Source organism: Podarcis vaucheri, assembly GCF_965113315.1.
Source record: "Podarcis vaucheri genome assembly, chromosome: 17".
Taxonomy (NCBI): Eukaryota; Metazoa; Chordata; class Lepidosauria; order Squamata; family Lacertidae; genus Podarcis; species Podarcis vaucheri.
The window spans coordinates 9718363-9737073 of NC_138755.1; the positions used below are offsets into that span (position 1 = coordinate 9718363).

Sequence of the window (18711 nt, forward strand, 5' to 3'; positions counted from 1 at the left end):
CACCTCCTGTATATTATCCTTCTATAACCCATAAAATAGCCCTGCAAGGGAGGTGGCACTTACTGGGGGGGGGGTCTGAGGCCAAGAGAAAGGCCTTCTAGTATCAGACCTTGGCAGAGGCAGGATTCAAACTGGGGACATTCTGAATCTTGTTTGTAGGCCAAAATATACTTATTTAAGAAGGAAGTCCCACTGTACATCCTGGGACTTCACACATGCACAGGATTGTACTGTTAGCCACTATGCAACTTCAATTCTCATTCATGTACACATTCCAATCATATTAGTCTTTCCATATTGGAAAAAGAAGTGATCAGTGAATATTCTGCAAACACATGCTTCATTGCAATGGAAGTTGCTGGGTTCAGTAGGGCTTTGTGTACGACAAAGGCAAATAAAGATGCAGCGATCATCATTTCATGATGTCTGGCTCAGTGCTGTTGTTAGATGCCAACCCAGGGTTGGTATTCAGAGGTATACTGCCTCTAAGCCTGAAGATTTCTCTATGGTAGTCTATCTTAAAGTTTTTATGTGATTATATGCCTACCACATTTTTAAATTTAAAATCCATTGTTGTATATTGTCTTAAATGTTTGTTTTGCTTTTGGGATTGTAGTTCCATTTGTGTTTCACAAGCTGGTCTATGACCGTAATAATAAATATCTATCTATTAACTATTATTCCTAATTGTCATTAAACCCATTCATTTGCCTAATTTTAAAAGTAAATCTAAGTGCCCACAGATGTCACAGTGACAGTATTGCAATTCACCACTGGCTGTCAAAAAGGATGCTTCTGTCACATCCACATTCTATCCCAGAAACACACCAGTGGGCCTTCGCAAAGAGGCATATCTGTAGCATCAAGGCACCGGTAACTTGCATGCATGGCAATAATGGTGCTTTGGGGATAAAAAAAGATATTGCGTGGACAGGCGGAGTCCCCAGATCCCACGCGGTCCCCCCCGTCATGTGGAATAACGACTCATGACAACGTGCTATGGGATTAAATTGGCCACAACTTTATTAAATTTCAAATGTGGGTAGACCTTGGCTCAGGCATTGGGCCTTCTCCCTCCCCAGTCCCCAGCCGGGGACCTAGGGAGCATCAGGGTTATCCAGTGTGTGTGGGGGGGGGTTGGGCCGGCTCTGGAGAACATATGTTCAAGCAGAGATAGCCGCTCCCGTTACGCCGCTGCCGCAGGGGAGAGCAATGACGACCTTTCGGCGTACGGTCAAAGCCTCCCTTCAGAAACCCCATTAACGGGGAACCCTGGTATCGCCGCCGCAAAGAGGAAGATGGACTAAAGGATTCCGCCCAAGGCCTGATACCGCCAAAGTTGTGACGTTTTGCTACGGGAAAGGCGAAACCTGCCAATGCAGGGAAACTCCTTTCCGGCCCTTTAACAGCGACCTTAACGTAGCAGCGCCCGCATACCTGTGAAGAAAAGTTAACCTGCAAAACCTGTGAAGAAAAGTTAACCTGCAAATAAGACATTAACTGAGGGTGGGTAGGGTGGGAGAAGCTCTGGAGCCAAGTGAGGGTTCCCAGGTAAGATCCTCCCTCTATTGTGTGGGCAGGTAATCCCTCCCCTACCTGGCCTGGTCTCCTTGGCAACGCTTCCCCCAGGTGGGATTGGACAACTGACTGAGGTAGGCGGAGACCTCCAGGTATCCCACCTGAGGGAAGGCAAACCAAGCCTATGCTGTTGGAGCCGCTCCAGATCTAGGGGCTGCGCGCGTCCACGCAAAGGGCGCCCCCTGTTTTAAGCGGGGAGCGGTCATTACAGGTTAATAATTGCAAAAAAAATATTGTGTTATGGCGTTTCCTGCTTTGCCTCTTTCTGGAAGATCTCTTCCTATGCTAGAATCTTTCTAGAGACAGAGAGGTGAGCGCCTTATTTTCCTTCCTCTCATGCACGCAAGATTCCCATAGCAACTTCTCCTTCCTAGCTCCCTTTGACTTGGAGGAGGAAGTTTCAAACTGGCCCCTGACCCCATACTAACATGTTGAGTTTTCTACCTGATCCCTGTTCTTATCTGACATTGTCTCCCAGTAGGAGGAAGCAGAAGCATCCTATTCACAGAGCCTGGTAAACAGGATATTTCCTTCCCCTTTTGCCAGACATTCCTATTATTTTTGTTCACTCCTACAGGGAGAAAGAGAAAGAGAGAGATATGAAGGGGGGAGGAATTAAGGCAATTTACTCCACTGAGTTTATTTGTGGATTACTGGCTCACTGAAGGACCTACTTTTAAAACAAGAAGACAGATATTTATAATTTGGTAGAAACAGATATTGGCTTCATCTTTATACTGTCTATATAACAACCAGTGCAGGTTATTATTATTACCAGAGCTTTTTTTTCAGCTGGAGCTCACCGGAGCTCAGCTCCGGCACCTCTTAGATGGGTGCCATTGCCATTCTAAGAGAACAAGGGAGAAGTTCATGGTGAGCTCTGGCACCTCTTTTTCTAGAAAAATAGCAATGATGATGATGATGATTAAAATTTCTGAACTACCCTTCGTCTAGGGATCACAGAGCAGTTTACAATATAAAAACACAAAAATATATAACATAGTAACAAACAAAAACAATACCCCTCTCCCCAGTTTGAAATGTCATAAAAGGTAAAGGTAAAGGGATCCCTGACCATTAGGTCCAGTCGTGGCCGACTCTGGGGTTGCGGCGCTCATCTCGCTTTACTGGCCGAGGGAGCCGGTGTACAGCTTCCGGGTCATGTGGCCAGCATGACTAAGCTGCTTCTGGCGAACCAGAGCAGTGCATGGAAACACCATTTATCTTCCGGCTGGAGTGGTACCTATTTACAGTGGTGCCCCGCAAGACGAATGCCTCACAAGACGGAAAACCCGCTAGACAAAAGGGTTTTCCGTTTTGGATGTGCTTCGCAAAACAAATTTCCTATGGGCTTGCTTCGCAAGACGAAAATGTCTTGCGAGTTCCCGCGGGGTTTTTTTCCTCCCCCCCTTTTCCCAAGCCGCTAAGCCGCTTATCAGCTGACCCGCTAAGCCGCTTATCAGCTGATCCGCTAAGCCGCTTATCAGCTGATCCACTAAGCCGCTTAACAGCTGATCCGCTAAGCCCGCTAAGCCGCTAATAGCGCTAAGCCGCTAAGCCGCTAATGGGCTTGCTTCGCAAGACGGAAAAAAACGCAAGACGAAGAGACTCGCGGAACAGATTCTTTTCGTCTTGCGAGGCACCACTGTATCTACTTGCACTTTGACGTGCTTTCGAACTGCTAGATTGGCAGGAGCAGGGACCTAGCAACGGGAGCTCACCCCATGGCGGGGATTTGAACCGCGACCTTCTGATCGGCAAGTCCTAGGCTCTGTGGTTTAATCCACAGCGCCACCCGCGTCCCATTTGAAAGGTCATAGATTGTTTAATTAGCCAAAGGCCTTGGAGAAGAGGTTACTGCCAAAAACAATCCTGTCCTGTACTTCTGAATCTCTTTGAGAAATCTGTACTTTATAATGCCTTTTGTATCAGCCTGTTAAAGAGCCAAGACTTTGGATCTTAGCTAGATCTAACTAATTGAGGTTCTATGTGACCTATGGAGCATCTTTGAAAAGCACTCCCTGTACTGGGTACTTAAGACATCTGACTATGGAATTTTAATAAATTTGGGCATTTTAGTGCTTCTGATGGAGAAAATATAGGTTTTGTGGGAAGGGGAGGTGTTGCTTTTCTTAACCTTTACAGGTTAGCAGCATTGCAGAGGCACTAAAAAATGTTGTTCTTCACATCTTATTCTCTAATGGAGAACAAACTAAGTGACCTGTAGGAGACACTTAGCGCCAGAGACTGAAAATCCAAACTGCTTTAAAGGAAGTTCCAGGGATGTTTTTGTCTACCACAATTTCTCTACAACCCTTCACCTTTAAAGTCCTGGATGTCAGCAGAGCTTTTGCTATTGTGTTAACTAATTTATGCAGGATTTCAATGACAGTGTTAATGGGGCTTTAGTTAAGCAGTTCCTTGTTTCTGTGGGAACAGAAGGTGTTTACAGATATTGTTTCACTTTCCATCTGGAGATATTAGTGAGAGACAGGGTGTGGAGAAAGTGGACAGCAAGGCTCCCCCCCCCATAATATTAGAAAGGGGTGTATGTGGAGGTGTCGTCCAATGAAGCTGAATGGTGGGAGATTTAGGACTGACAAAAGGAAGTACTTTCCACCACTATAGAAGATGTGTTTGATGGCCACCAATTAAGATGGCTTTAAAATGGGGTTAGATTTGGAAGAAAAGAAGACTGGCCAGCTAGCAAGACTGGAATCTTTAAAAAAAAAAAAAAAAAATTGAAGAAGTGATGTGAAAGTTAAATAACCACTTTTCCCAGTTCCTCCAAATTGCACATATTTTAATAAGATCATGAAAAGTTGTGTATCAGAAAGGGGAATAGAAAATATTTTGAAAACATGTTAAAGAAACACAAGAAAAAACCATACTCTAAATAAAAGCAGATATCCAGAAAAATTCAAGTATAGAGAACAGAAGTGCGTATAAGAGGGCAATACAATGGCATTGGGCTCCCTGGAAAAGTAATAGTGAGGGATAAGCATTTATGATTCTGTAGAGAGAGAAAAGGTGATTGCACATGTAGTGGTGAATATTTTTTGGGTGTACATGAAACAATTTGGTGTAACAATGTGTCTACTGAAATTTGTGAAGTATAGTATGCCTAAAGAGTACTACACACAAGTGTTAGTACTCTTACCTTACCAGCATACCTTACCATATGCTGGAAGGACAGTACTGTATAAAAAGGTAAAGGTAAGGTGCCCCTGCCCGTACGGGCCAGTCGTGCCCGACTCTAGGGTTGTGCGCCCATCTCACTTAAGAGGCCGGGGGCCAGCACTGTCCGGAGACACTTCCGGGTCACGTGGCCAGCGTGACGAAGCTGCTCTGGCGAGCCAGCACCAGCGCAGCACATGGAAACGCTGTTTACCTTCCCGCTATAAAGCGGTACCCATTTATCTACTTGCACTTAGGCGTGCTTTCGAACTGCTAGGTGGGCAGGAGCTGGGACCGAAAGACGGGAGCTCACCCCGCCGCGGGGATTCGAACCGCCGACCATGTGATTGGCAAGTCCTAGGCACTGAGGTTTTACCCACAGCGCCACCCGCGTCCCTTACCCTATGCTGGAAGGACAGTACAACCAACTAAAACAGAGTTGATTACGCCTTGGATTAATAAGACTGAGAATGATGAGGAAAAACAGGAAGAAAAAAAATATGTGCAAAGCAGTTGGGATCCTGTAGTGAAAGATATCTAAGTTAGGAATTTCAGGAACTAGGATTTTTATTTTTTATTTTTTGGTGATACTGTTTTTATTCAAAACAAAACAACATGATACAAACAGGTCAACAGGTACAGATCAGTTTTAGTATTACAGATACTGTATAATCACAAGATAGCACCATCATTTTAAGTCAGGTAACCCGCCTTAAAAGAATTATAAGGACAGGAAATCGGGACTCCTTTGGATGAGAGTTAACAAATGAAATAAATATAAACCAATCATCACCAAAGGTGTCCTTGTATGTTTCTCCAGACATCACCTTTCAGCATTAAATGAATTTATCAGTCAAGGCTAAATACCATACTTTATTTTTATTATTATTTATTGAATTTATATATTATACCATTGTGCATATTACATTCACCAGTGTTCTTCCCATGTAATGCTATCTCTGTACATGCCACTGCTTAAGGATGATTTTACAATTTCTTAAATAAGGACACTAAAGCTCATCCCTACTCCATGTCAGCATTATTATGAAGGAGGTTAGTTATCATACTAAACACTTCTGTCCAAAAGGGCTTTGGACCTTTGGACACTCTCACCATTGGTGAATCAGTGTTCTTTTATTTTAGCAACCCTGCAATATAAAGGTGAAAAAACATTGTTAAGATAGTGTAGTCATAAGCCTCATTATAGATATTGATTTTAGCAGAAATTGTCTTAATAGGAGGTGTGTGCCATAAGGTCACCCATTCACCCTCAGTAATGACACCACCTACATTAGTGTCCCATAAGTTTAAGTCCCCCTTCAGCTTTAAACTTGTAGTCTATTAGCGTCATGCAGAAATCTGTTGCAACCCCCTTAACACGTCTAGAGCTAGTCTCACAGAGTTTCTCAAACACTGGTCAGAGATCATGGTAATCCATATCAGTGATGCCACTGCGAAGCAAAAAAAGTGTTTACAACTTCAGTTTTAGCTTTTCTAATTGGCTCTCAAGTTGGTGCATCATCAAAGGATTGCCTTGTTTGGAATAAATCTTGGATGCCTTGTAGTCCTTCCTTTCCCAACCCTGGTATTACCTATAATGGTTCAACAAATTTTGGGTAGGGAAGGAAGAAGGGAGCACTAGCCAATCATTTTGCCTATTTCAACCAAACTTTAAGTGTGACTCATAGAAAGGGATTGACAATATTTTTGATAGTCTAGCATACGGAAGGGGGGAATGGCTGGGCATTAATCAAAGGCATTTCACAGCCTAATTCCAGTTTACACATGTGTTTCCTAATAATGTGGATAAGGCCAATTCTGGAATGCCTTGTAATATGTCTGTAGATGGGGCGTTCTCAATCTGTTATCTCTAGTTCTCCTATACATTACTGACTTGCGCCTGTGTGGGTTGTGCCCCACTTTACTAAAAGTGTGAAGCTTTTTGAAATCTCACAAATGGAACTCAATGGGGAGGGTCTGAAACAAGAAGAAGAACCTAGGGAGTAGTGTCATCTTAAGGGCAGCAATCTTTCCCAGCCAGGAAAGAATGAGTTGTTTCAACTTGGCAATGTCTGCTTTTGCCCTCTGTAGTAGGGGATCAAAGTTCTTATTGTGCAACTAAATAATAGCATTGGGTATAAAGCTTCTAAGGTATTTAAGGCAGCCAAATTGCAATTTCAAACTAGACAATTGCTGCAGTCATTTTTGTGTATCTAGCAGAATGATGCACATAAGTTCCAATTTATCATTCACCACCTCCCCAGATCTCTCTAGCTGGATCCGAAGGGCTGGGATTACATCCTTAAGAGAAGTAAGTAGCAACAAAATACCATCAGCAAATAGATTAATAGAGTGGGCAGTACTGTTGATCCTGGGACCAATAATAAGTGGGCCATCCCATATATTTGATGCCAGAGAGTCAATGACCAGTGCAAAGATAAGAGGGGATAAGGAACACTCCTGTCTTGTTTCAAATGAGAGCATAAAAGGTCTTGAGTCTCTGTATTAACTCTTACCACTGCTTCTGTCAGAGAGTATAATTGGTAAATGGTATGCATAAGTTGAGGACCGAAGTTTCTTCAGGATACGCATTAAAAATGGCCATTTAACCTAATCAAAGACCTTAAAGGCACCCGATGACTGCAGGATCAAGCACCCTCTGAACTGAATCGGCCAGTTGTTGGCCAGAAATAAAACCTGTTTGGTCCTCTTCAATATTCAATAAATAAACGGTTCATCCCATAAATAATTCATCCAAAATGTAAGTAAAGGGATCAATTTTGCATCTTGGTTTAGCAAGGTGATGGGACGGCTTCAGAATCTACACTGTGTGTATTTCCAAGACTCTGGGGTCACACCACCCTCTAAGATACTGTTGAACAGGTGCTGGGAAGTGAATAAGAATAGCAAATTTAAAGGTCTTATGAAACTCTCCCCCCAGACCACCAGCTTTAGGCATCTTGCCATGCTTCAGTTTCTTAACTGCCTGATCAGTTTTGATTGTTGAGACATGGTGGTTCAGAAAAAGTATGTATTCTGAGGTAAGAGGACCGAAATGAACATTATTCAAGTATTCATTTATCTTCCTTAACTCTGGTGAACCTGTGGTGTTTAATTCAGAGTAAAAATCATCAAAGGCTGCCAATATCTGCTCTGAATGGGAATGTGTTTAACCCCTCAAGGCTCTTATCTGGGTAACTCCATTGCTAGTCATTTTCAATTTTAAGGAGGAACTAGGATCTTTGTAAGGGATGGATAGAAACAATAAGATAATGGCAGTGTTATAGTAAAAATAAGGTGTTTGTAGTACCTTAAATAAGTAGTATTGTGGCTCAGGACCACAATACCTCAAGGACCGCCTCTTTCCATATGTACCCACCTGGACCCATCATCTTCTGATGCCCTTCTTTGTGTACCTCCTCCTCGAGAGGTCCGGAGGGTGGCAACATGAGTACGGGCCTTCTCTGCAGTGGCTCCCCGTCTGTGAAATGCTCTCTCCAGGGAAGATTGCCTGGCACCTTCATTATTCACGTTTAGGTGCCAGGCAAAAACGTTGCTTTTTAAAAAGGCCTTTGGCTGATTTGATTGACATCCTATGCCCTTTCAAAATGTGTTTTTTGGGGGGAGTGGTGGTTATTAGGTTGTTCTTTTTATTTTGGTTACATATTTTGTGGTTTTCTATTTTGATTTTGTTCTGTGAACCACCCTAAGACCTCCGGGTATAGGGCGGTATATAAATTCAATAAATCATCATCATCATCATCATCATCATCATCATCGTAAAAGTAATCGTTTTATTGTGTTGTTTGAACTTGTTTATGGTTAGACTAATCTGGTAATATAGTAAAAGCAGATTAAATAATTTCATGGAGGATAAGACTATCTATGATTCTGATGTCTACCCACTACCTCAAGGATTAGTGGCACCATGCCTCTGAATCACGGGTTACTGCGGAACAGAAGCAGGAAAGGACAGTCGCTTTGAATCCTGTTTGTGGGCTTTCCATAAGCATCTGGTTGGCCACGGTGGGAAACAGATTAGCGGAGTAGATAGGCCTTTGGTTTGATCCTGCGAGGAAGAGTCTGGTTCATGAGGAACAGAGATCGGGTAGTCTCATAGAGTCCTTTCTCACAGCTAGACATTGTAGGCAAGGTGGCTTTGGAGAGTGCCAGCATTGATGCCCTTTGGGTTGACAAATAATTAAAAAAGTCTCAGTTGGTCATTATGTAACATTATGTGAGAGTCGCTGCCTGAATTCATTTATGTTCCTCTTCCCAATTTTCCAATTATATTGCATAATTTTGTTATATAATCATTTTCCAGCTGTATTCTGTAATTGTGAGCTGCCTTGAGTTCATTGATAGAAAGGTGGTTTATAAATATATCAAGTGATTATTTTTCTTTTTAAATGGCCAGCAATGTTCATCTGTGGGGCCTGAAAAAGTTTTTTAGAGTGTCTCTTCTTCATAGCTCATTTTTAAAATAATTTTATTTATAGTTTTCATTTATATACATTTCAATAGTTTAACAATAGTTCTAACATTTCAAACCTTGACTTCCTTCCTCCTCTTTCTGCAGTTCCTTAAATTTATTTTATCATTTCCTGCATATTCTAAATTAACTTATTTTTTATTCATCTATTTTGATTATGTATTCTTTTAAAATTGCAGGTTATTACAGTAATCCTGCCAATGTCTTTATCTGTTTACACTTTGTAGATATTCAATAAACCCTTTCCATTCTTTTATAAAAAGGTTGTTACCTCAAGACCACCACATATGATAAAAAGTATCTTCTTTTCCTTTGCATTTCCAATACTTATTCATTTTTTATTTTTACATTTTTGCCTATATACTAGGTGTTAGGTACCAGCTATATAACATTTTCATGTAATTTTCTCTTAAACCATAACATGCTATAAATTTTATATTCGTATTCCACAGTTGTTCCCATGCTTCCATGTCTATTGCCCAATGTATCATTGAATATTTTACTTGCTCATCTTCAGTCTCCCATTCCAATAATATCTTATACATTTTAGGCAGCACTTTAACATTACATTCCAACAGGTCTCTCTCCAATTGTAATATTAATTCACCAAACCCTCATTTCCTAACTTTCTTAAATACTACGTTCAAATGACGATATTGTATCCATCTTGTTAATATTCCTGATAAGTCCTTAAATTCTTTTAATTTAAACTCTCCTCCTTTCTCTCTTAATAAATTTGTATAAGTTGCCCATCATATTCTTTTTCTTTACCAGTGGTGAAAGCCAAAGTGGTGTTTTTGTCTCCAACAATTTTTTATATTTATCCCATATACAACTTTTTCCTAATTATTTGGTTTGTAAATCTGTTGTGTACTTTCACCTTTTCATACCATAAATAAGTATGCCAACCAAAAATATTATCACGACCTTCTAAGTCTAAAATATGTGGATTCTTCAATGTCAGCCATTCCTTCAACCAGCATAGACAAGATGCTTCATAATATAATCTCATATCTGGCAGGGTACTATGGCTCATATTTTAATACAGTGTAATAGGGCCATTAATATCACCAGTGCCATATCTGCCTATGCTACTGTGTCTGAATAAAGAATCTGCAAAAGTAACTTTCCACTTCAGTGTATCTGAAGAAGTGTGCATGCACACGAAAGCTCATACCAAGAACTAACTTAGTTGGTCTTTAAGGTGCTACTGGAAGGAATTTTTTTATTTCCACTATATTTTGAGGCATATATGCTAATTATACAGTGAGATCAAGGCACAGAAATGTGTATTTTGTTTCAGTTAATAGGCAATGGTGCGGTTGAATGACAGTAGGCTAAGGTATTTTTAAAAGTGGGTAATTTGAAGTTCATTTTTCACGTTTCTTAATTGCTGTGCTCTGTGAAAGATTTGGGCCTTAAGAGCAATATTTAAGCTCAAAGACTTGAATTACTTGCATATAAAAAGGCATTACAACAACAGTTTCGTTTTGCAAGTTGACACAGAGTTGAGCTCTCTGAGTTCAATGGGATTTGCTCCTTAGTGTGCATAGAATCACAGTCTTAACCATTCTCCAATGCCCTGATTCTAAACATTGGTGTTACCTTATTGCTTTGATCCCAAGTTGCTTTGCTGTTCATGTAAGAGCCAGTTTCTGTCAACTTCCCTTTGCACTGCAGTCCCCCTCCCCATTTCCAAGGGTCCCCCGTCTTCCAGGAGCAGATTTTCAGGGGGTGCAGGGGGCTGTAGAAGGGAGGGAAGCTCCATTCTGTGAATGAACTTCCTTCTGCTCATGGAAGGAAAATTAGGATCCAAGCCAATAGCGTTATCAGACAGCAATTGGAGTGTGACATTTTGTGCAATTATACTGCTTTACATTAATTTTATAATCATGTCATTCTAACCCTAAATGGCTTTCATACCAGTAAAGTTATTGGGTCACCCCTTTCTTAAGGATATATATGTGCTGGGTTCCGGCACAGCAAATTTATGGGATCAAACTGTTAATGACTACCCTTTGCTCTATGCATCTCTGATCCTTTTGGCCACACAGAAATATGTGAAGAAGACTTGGAATGCAGGATGGAAAAATTGGTCAAAGTATCCATTTTAAGTATAATAAATTGCTGTAATTAATGATGTGTAAATTGATGCCAGGGCAGGAGGCATATTTCCCCTTTATTTTCTCAGTGTTACAGTTATGGGACAAGGCAGTGCAGCCCTATACATGAAATATGATTAAAGAGATCAGTATTTATTTCCCCCCGTGAAATCTTCCTTCTCGCAAGCTGCACATTGGTTTCCTTTCTCTCACCACCTAGGAATCTGGCATCTGTTTGAGGGATTCCATTTTCCTCTCTCTTTCTCTGATTCCTCGTCTTTTTTTCTTCATGTGGGAAAAGTAAGAAAACTTTTTCAAAATAAGAAACAAAGATCTTGTAGCATTTTAGTTTAAAATTTTGGTTTATTGCTTTCATTTGCCCACCAATACTTGGATATTTGGCTGCATTTGAAGGGGAACTGGGGTGGGGGGTGGGGGGGACGGAACCTTAAAGGCTTTTCAGGCAGAAACCTGCAGGTCTTGGTTCCAGAAGCTGAACTGTGCCCTAAAGCAAAAGGATATGAGGATTAAATTAAATGGGAATAATTAATTTTGTTGTTGCTGTTGCCGCCACTTAGGCAGGATTTGAATCTATCCAAGAAGCCTTGCCACAGGCAAATGAGTGAATCTCTCTTTAACATGAGGCACAGTAGCCTGGATTTTTTAGTTTAGTTTAGTTTTTGTTTTGGTAGGTGAGAGGTAGATTTAAAAGGGAAGGTTGGCAAGCAGGAGAATAAGCATTGAAAGCAGAGTAGCAAGCTACTTTGGGCTGTGAGCTTTACTCTAAGGAGGGCAGGGAGGAATCTTGACTTTCTTTGAGACCCTTGTTGCTTGCATTCCGGGAAGAGAGAATTATTTTTGAAGTCTTAACGACGGGATGCAGGACTTATCTTCATTAATGGGGAGACACGTAGGAGGAACAAACCTGCCTCTGTTCAGGCAGGGTTAGCACCCGCACATCATTACCTAGGGGAGAAGTATCTGCTGCAAATATCTGTGTACCAGGGAGAAACTCAACCTGGATTCCCGTCCTCCCCTATCTAACTCTTAGCCCTCCTGCAAAAGCTTTCAGATATGCTTTGATGAGTGAACACTCCTCTGCTTGCATACCATTTCCTAGGATACTAATGCTAACTAGTTAGGCAGCTTTGCTTCTTTCAACTTCTTCCGAATTCTTTCAGCTTTCTTTTGCTTTCCTCTATTGCTTTCTTAGTGTGTCTTAGACGCTGTCCAAATATTTTCACCTTAAGTTGTTGACATTTTTTTACCCTTCGTTCTCTGCAGGCTAGGGTTTATTCTCCATATCTCAATAGAACCCCATTTGCATTGAGAGGTCTTTCCCAGTACAGTATTTACACCGGATTCAAGAACTGAGATGGGTCGTTTAGGAAACATGACTTGCTTCTTATTTTGTAGAAAGGGTTGTTTCTTTTTTCTTCTTCAAATGAAAATGCTATAATGCACCCAACAGATTTGTTTCCAGAGAAGAATAATTGTATTATGCAGTTGAAAAAATACTGGCGTTGGATGTGAAATTCCATTGTTGAAATCACCATTTGGCAATGAAGCTAAAAAGTTCCCCGGGAGATTAATGAACTAAGTCTTCTACTTTGAAGCCAAAAGTGAGGTGGGGTGAGAGGGGTAGAATTCGGATTGGGACCATGATGATGGGGAAAGTTGACATTTAAGGCTTTCCCCCATGCCATTTCCACCGTTCTCCCATGCCATTGAAATCACACACATGCACACTGTGGTTTACAAAATGGTGGCCGTGTCCTGGGGCTACATACTCCTCCCTTGCTTCTTCCTTCACCGCTCACCAGCTTCAGCATGGAAATCCTGGCTTGCACTAAGCCAGAGATTTCCTATTACATCTGAACTAGGCAAAGCTGACTTAATGTAGATTAACAAACTGAGATAATAATCCAAGGCGCTCACCCACAGTTTCTTAAACCATGGTCCATGGTGCCGGTGAACAACTGCACCCAGCCATTGTTTAGCTACATGCTATTTTGTTGTTGTTGCATATCAAACATCTGTTAAAGGCGCACAGAAGTAGGGCACGTTATTCCACGCTCTGTCCCCCCTTTTGGCTACTTAGCAACTATGCTAACAGAGCCAAGACACTTTTCAAAGTCACTCATGGGGTGACATTTAATGCACAAACGTGGTGCACTTTGGCAAGCTTTCACACAGGCTTCCAAACTCTGAATACCTGCCAATGGTTTACCACACTTCCTGGAGTAATAACTTTATATACCCTCTTTCTAAAGTTAACGCAGGAGCCTTCCAACTTCTTTTACTCTTAAAGAATATTATATGAAGTAACATAGAACCAAGCAGTAGGAGGCTTATGTACACCTGAGTTGCTGAATTTCTGAGGCAGAACTCAGAATATTTCTTAGGAGACATTTATTTAGATAGGACAGGAGAAAACATCTGGCATATAAGAAAATAAACAAACAGAAATGCTGACCAACCTTAGATGTTAAAAGCTTCTGAATAGTCTACAGTTCTTAACCAACTCCAAGAAGTTAGCAATCAGTTTCCATTAGATACAGGTTTTTTTTCTTACCGAGTAAGGCCTCATTTCTGTGTTGCTTCATTGAAAATGCCAAGAAGATGGAAGTAGGCCTGTGATAGGGTTGTCACCTTTGGTTGGGCAAAATAAAGAACAGTGGAGTAAATTGGGGGGGGCTAAAAATTTCTTTACCTGGTGCAGAAATGACTTCAAAGCAATCCATTACATTGGCACATGCGATTTACAGTGGTTTATTCAATGAAAATAAACCCCTCTCTCACTCTCTGCCCCCCCCGGCCACGCAAAAACACTCTTTTTCCATCCCCCCGCTCTCCGCCGGATGGATGGACCAGACCCATGCAAGTCCTCCATCTCTGACTCACCTGCTTCTGCTTGCGCAAAAACTTTATTTCCCCCCGCTCTCCACCAGGCTCATTCAAACCTGCTTTCTTGCTCTCCGAGTCCGACCCATCCCTGCCCCCTTTGCCTGCTCAAAAAGGATTTCTCCTGCAGTGGACCAGGCCCGTCCAACCTATAATATGTGGCGTATGCTGCATTTGGCATGATGACTAGTGCAAGTTGTGCAGGCCTCCTGCATTCCTGTTTTTGGTATAATTTCTCCTTGTGGATGGTTTGCACATCACATAAAACCATAGTTTAATGGTTTAATGCAGACAAGCAGCATTTATTCTTGGCTTACCACTTGTGTTTGGTTTAGAGGGAACAAACCACGAGACCAGGTTTGGGTAATGCGACAAGTCGAGGCTTGTGGTTTGTTGCTTCCAGAAGAAGGGAAGGATCAAAGTGCAAACTTGAGAATAGTGGTACACTAGTACACTGCTCATTCATGCTGAGCCAAAGTGAATGTAATATGTGAAAACAACTAATGTGTAGTTACGTAGATGCTCCAAGTTCAGGAAACTTTATTTGTAGATTTTTAATTTTTTAATTTTTTTCTGGCTCTTTATTCTTCCACTGTGCAAAACTCATCCAGTCCCAATTTCCCTTCCCTAAAGAGTGAACAGCAGTGTGGCCATGTTGGAATGCGCTCTTGTTTGAATTGGCGTTCACGGGGCACAATAAGCTTTTGAGGGTGTGGGATTTTTGGATGTTTTTACAGATGTGTCCTAGGGAAGAGGCTGACTATAGAGTACATTTAAAATGTATATCTGCAATGATGAGGGCTAGAAACAGCCCTTTGCATCTCCTGTTCTAGAGGAAAATTTATTACATCCTTGTTCATTCACTCTTGTCTTTAGACAGTGATTGATTTAAATACCTCTTGAGCATGAGGCTGTCTTCCTAGCACATTTTACTGTTGGTTCATTGATGGACGACAGTAACAAAATAGAATTTTCCACCCAGTACATTGTGATAATCCTTGCCAATGTAAATATTTTCTATAGCATCCATAGCTCCTGTGAAAATTACCTTACAACCCAATCTTGTTAAAGCAATTTATTACTGGGTGGTTTTTTTTAATGGTTTATCTAAGTATCTGCTTTTCCTTTGTAAGGGTAGCATCTCTAAAATAAACACGTGCTTCTTTGCACACAAAGACAGTGATGCTGGCATTAGGACATGGAAAATATGCTCCTTTTTAATAATACTGTTCCTGTGTCCTTGTGGACTCATCAGTAACAGACAAATGGCATATAATCAATAACTGAAATATGACATTTGCTGAACCCCCTTACTAAAATTAGGCAGGTTTTCCGCTAATATGAGATCCTTTATGATAGCCATTCCCATAATTTGATTTTTGTGACTCTTCTTCCCCACCCATGCCTGTATTAGTTTATAAACTTTATTTTGCTTCCTATTCATTGTTAAATGGACCAGTAATTGAACTTTTACTGGTCCATTTAACAATGAATACTCCTCCTCTTCCTCCTCCTCATGTAGTACTGAATGCTGAATATTCAATAGTGTTGAATACCCTCAAAGCTGTGGCCCAGGGGTGGGGAACCTGTGGCATTCTAGATGTTACTGGATTACAGCTCCCACAGTCTTCAGCTATTGGCCATTTGGGATGTGGCTGATGGTAGCGGAAGGTGCAGCCACCTCTGGAGGACCACTCGTTCCCTACCCCTGCCTGTTTATTGGCCTTTGCCTAATCAAACAAGTTCTGTTCTTTTAAACTGTGTGTGGAGGGGAGAGTTATTGTTTGTTATGATGGTATGTGTTTTTCTGTGTTTACATTGTAAACCTGTAATCCTTGGATGAAGGGTGATACAGATTTTTTTTTTTTAAAAAAATAACAATTCATTTTAGTGGGCATAAGCATGTGCTGGATGTACATCTAGACGCCTCTTCCCCATCCCCAGTGCAGTGATGCCTTGCCACTAGAGGAAGCTTTTACTTTTTATTCAGCCTTTCATTTATTCGAGTTTTGTGCATCCCTGCTCCAGCTGTAGTCAGCTGTCTCCTGTGTGTGTGTGTTTTAAAAAAGTAACCAATAGAGTATGGCTATCTCCCTGCAGCAAGACTTCCTGTCCTTGCATCCTTATCCCATTTCTGGGTGAGCCATGAAGGGCTTATAAACAGTTGATATGAAAGGATAAATGTATGATAATTTTAAAAACAATCTCAGAAGAGAAGTACTGAAGAAGAAAGAGGAAATACATATTTGTGAAACTTTGGGTCCTTGTGGCCCCCACCCCCTTAGTAGTAGGTCTGTTGCTGAAAACAATACAAACCTAATGAATAATGGAGAGCCCCAATGATTAAAAAATAGTTGTTCTGTGGCACAGATTCTCATATGGGCAGAACTCCCAATGGCTGAATATCCCTTTGATGAATTTCTGTAGACTCCTTTCTCCTTGTCACAGCTATTTCGCTACACGTGGAATTGTCCTTGACTCTCCATACTTCCAACTGTCTGCGTGTGCATACTTATAACCTACTAAGTTCTGTCCAGAATAGTGAGCATATTATAACCATGTAGATAGCATAGAGATAATTCCTTTTAAGCATGCTATCTGTGTGTGTGTGTGTGCGTGTGTGTGTGTGTGTATTTTACGAGGTATTTTATCACTCATTAAAAGATCATGAGGGAAACAAGGTGTTCAAATGACACTGACCTGAAATTTAAATTAATTTTAATATTTGCATTAAACGTCATTTTTATTTAAGCACTATCACACAAATATTGTAATAGGGTATTTTTTTTTAAAGGCAAAAAAGACATTTGTATAAATCAAAATATAATTAAAAACACACTGATAAAATGACTACTTGTAAAATAATAGTGGCACTGTGCAGTAGTACAGATGTGTGACCATAGACTCACCCTACTTGGCATGTCCCTGCAAAAATAAAAAAAACATCAAATATAAAAAAGTGGGGAATTACTGTTCCATTTTTTTTAAAAAAAAGACGTTAGATTTTCTGCAATCTGAAAAGCAAAATAAAAACAGAAGCAGTGCAGGACAACAGCAATTTGATGATGATGTCATTTAGATGCCCTATAAAAAGTAAGTTAACAAAGCATGGCAATTGCGAAGCAAACACTCATTGATATCTAAGGGTTGATTCACACTTTGACACCTCACAACTGAACATGTGGACTGTCTCCTTTGAAAATGCTGTATGGTTTTCAAGCTGAAACTGAATGCCGCAAACATTTTCTCTGTGTTGAGCAATCTGTGATAGCTCATTCATTGAAACCTGCGAGTCAACATTTAATGTCAAGACCAGTAGGTGACACCAATGTATGTGCATGTGTAGGAACCAGCAACCTACCGCCATTAAATATCCACCCCCTCTACTATTAGGTGAGCTGGAGAATAAATAAGAGGCTAAGTGTGGGCCATTTCTTTTACCAGATTCATAAAAATCTTCATTTTTGAAAAACAACAGTCCCAAGATTTTTTTGTTGTAGAGTTTGATTTTTGGGAGACGTCTTACCTTTTTCATTTCCAGTAACACTGTTGCAAGTAATTTCATTGTCACAAAACAACAAAATGCCCTCACTGTTTCGTTCAGATTAACCTGATGTGTCCAAATCAGCATCTTAATAAGAAAAACATTTAAATAGATAAGCAATGGGTTTTTGATTTTTTTCTTCAAAGCTGGACACCGCCAGACTTTATTCTGGCTGAAGCAGAATCCTGATCTTTGTCTTGTTGGGTTGGGAAATAAATTGGGCAACCACGTTTACTTGGGAGTGTATCCCACTGATTTCGACAGGAGCTACTTGTGTTCAGGATGCAGCCATTGGCCTGGGTCTCACAGAGATGGTTAATCTGTACCTGCCCTGAAGTGCAGGCTGAAGTACACACAAACGCCCCTCTATAAAAACACATTTCCTGCACATTGAAAAATGTTGGAGAGAAATGTCCTTACCTGCTTTCTGAAGAGGACTAGTCAGATGCAGGTTTATCCCCTCAGTGAGAACTTGGCCGGTGTGTCAGAATGAACTTTATTTAAATCTTAAAGTAGAATAATTACTGTGCAGTACTTTATCCTCTCCCGGGAACCTAGGAAGAAATATATTTTAAAATATTGTTTTATTTGCAAACCTGACATGAAAATCCAGTGCGAGTGACAAAACTCAGCACCTCTCTCTACAATTGCTTTGGTCCTCAGTCTTTTAAGGTGATGTTAATATCACTACATAATCTCAGACAAAAATACTCAGAAATTCACCAGGGTGTCTAGTCAGAGCTTGAGCTGTATTTATTGCTTGCTCCGTGCAATGCTTTTTAAATGCCTTTTTAGGGGGGAGTTTAAAACTGCAACAAAGACTTCCTTTAGTCTGCAAACCTGATTGAGTTGCCAACCTTTGCCTTGTCCAAGATCCTGATCTGCCATCTCTACTGCAATTAAACCAGAATTAT

At 40.8% G+C, this 18711-nt stretch overlaps 1 protein-coding gene and 1 long non-coding RNA gene across 7 annotated transcripts in view; one reads left to right on the forward strand and one right to left on the reverse strand.

The window, feature by feature from the left end:
• The window catches only part of NFIX (nuclear factor I X), a 257068-nt gene that overhangs the window by 88771 nt on the left and 149586 nt on the right, over positions 1-18711 (forward strand). The gene's annotated exons all lie outside the window — the stretch shown is intronic.
• LOC309522166 lies at positions 11331-18671 on the reverse strand. Its single transcript, XR_014214938.1, has 3 exons — positions 17780-18671; positions 13925-14001; positions 11331-11634 (listed from the first exon to the last, which is right to left on the reverse strand). It is a non-coding gene; the product is annotated as an uncharacterized lncRNA (long non-coding RNA).